General features: G+C 45.6%; 1 non-coding gene across 1 annotated transcript; it reads left to right on the plus strand.

The window, feature by feature from the left end:
• The first annotated feature begins 587 nt into the window (after positions 1 to 587).
• trnal-aag lies at positions 588 to 669 on the plus strand. Its single transcript has one exon. It is a non-coding gene; the product is annotated as a tRNA-Leu (tRNA).
• The last annotated feature ends 1,312 nt before the right edge of the window (positions 670 to 1,981 follow it).

Consider the following 1,981-nt stretch of genomic DNA (forward strand, 5'->3'; position numbering starts at 1 on the left):
TAGAGGGGCAAACCCAACTCCAATCCTGCACCAACAAGAATATTCAGAGTCACAGAATGAGAATGGTCACTTCCTGGGCGGCTCCATGTTAAATGGAGCTGAACCAGAATTAACTAACTCTGAGGATACCACGGAAAACGTCAGTGAAGTCTACCTGAACGTTACTCAATTGACGAGGAAAATTATCTTCTTTTGTGACCGCGTGGGTTTATTCATTAAAATTTTCATTCTCGGTAAAAGAGGGGAAAAATTGTGAGTTTTCAGTGTGTGACAGAAGTGATCTGGGTGAACCCGGAAATGTGGTGCAGTCATGTGTTCTTTATCAAGGTAAAAACGAAAATACTTTCTCACAGGCACATGACATTTTTTGCGCAACCGAATCTCACAAGATGCGTTCAGCTTTCCGTTGGTATTTGTTTTGATTGAAGAACTATCGGCATCTGGTGCGAAATTAATATTGTAGCCGGGTATTGCCGAGCAGTTAAGAAAATGGACGAGGAGGATAGCGTTCCTCCAAGTATTTCCCTGTGCCTTCGCTTTAGTTGTGTGCAGTAGCAACATTGGAAAATGTCACAACGCATCTGTCGGGTAGTGTGGCCGAGCGGTCTAAGGCGCTGGATTAAGGTTCCAGTTCCTGTAGAGGCGTGGGTTCGAATCCCGCCACTGCCATTTGTTATACCGGAGCTACGAAGGATGGGTTGCGTTGAGCTTGACTTGTTTCGCCCAATGCAGTCTTTGATGTGGGAGAGCACAAATAATTCATCAGATCAGCGTCCACGGCGTGTTTCCATGGTGCAGTGGTTAACACATGCGGAATGCCCCCAGCATGACAGTAGGAACAAGCAGGCTGTGCTGCTGCTTCACGTTCCAGGCAAGTTGCGTTGCTTACCCTTCCGCTGCAAGTGAATGCAGATCGTTATTTCGCTGCTGCTGTGAAACAAAATCCTGCTTTGAACCTACCCGCAGTTATTTGCCTTTTTTTTAGTGAAAAGTAATTGAGATGTGAAATTTCTTTCACTTCCTTCAAGAAAGGAGCTGGTGAGCCACTTTCTTGATACGCTGAAATCGTTGTGGTGCAGGCACACCCGCATTACTGACCAGAAGGGACACCTAATCTAATCGAGACTGTGGTTGCTTGCATTCACTTTTCGTGAGACGTTCTTACTCTATTCTTTTATTTCCTGACTTGAGCTGTTTCCAGTAAGTGGCGTTGCACTAAACCTCCAGCGCATTTGGCGGATTAGTTTGGAATTGCCCGGATGCCGGTTGTGTGAGTAGTTCATAACCCAGAGAACTGGAGGTGTTTCACAGAAAGCATTCGTGCTGCGGTGTGTGTGGAAATGCGTTCGCCTTGTCATTTTTGCTTCTGTTGCGCGTTAAGATCTGTCTGTTTGGGGATTCGCTCGAGACCTGAGGTGCAAACACGGTTTGTGAGGAATCTTCCTGAATCCAAAATCCTCACTGATAACCTGGGAAGGTGTCACAGAGAATGGTCATTTTTGGCAAAAGTGAACGAACTCTTCGCCTGTGGGAGGCTCTCATTCCTCTTAGCCCAACCGATTCATACACGCATTCAGGTGCCTTTGAAATGTTGTAATTTTTACGAGCCTCCACCATTTCCTCTGGCAGTTCACTCCATACACGCACCACATTCGGCATGAAAATTTGCCTGTCAGAACTCTTTTAATTTATTCCCCTCTCATCTTAAATATATGCCCTCTCGTTTTGCGCTCGGGCCTACTTTTGGAAATTGACATTGACTATTCACCCTATCCTTATCCCTCATGATTTTACAGACTTCTATAAGGTCGTTCCTCAGCTTGTGATGCTCCAGGAAAAAATTGCCCCAGTCGGGTCAGCCTCGCCCAACAGTCCAAACCCTGCAACTCTGGCAACATCCTGGTGAACATTTCCTGGGCAATTTTACGTGGTATCTTTTACTTTTAATAATGTCAATAACGCTGGACAGCATCGATCTATT

The sequence above is a fragment of the Rhincodon typus genome, unplaced genomic scaffold (assembly GCF_021869965.1).
Source record: "Rhincodon typus isolate 14 unplaced genomic scaffold, sRhiTyp1.1 hic_rhity00000057, whole genome shotgun sequence".
Taxonomy (NCBI): domain Eukaryota; kingdom Metazoa; phylum Chordata; class Chondrichthyes; order Orectolobiformes; family Rhincodontidae; genus Rhincodon; species Rhincodon typus.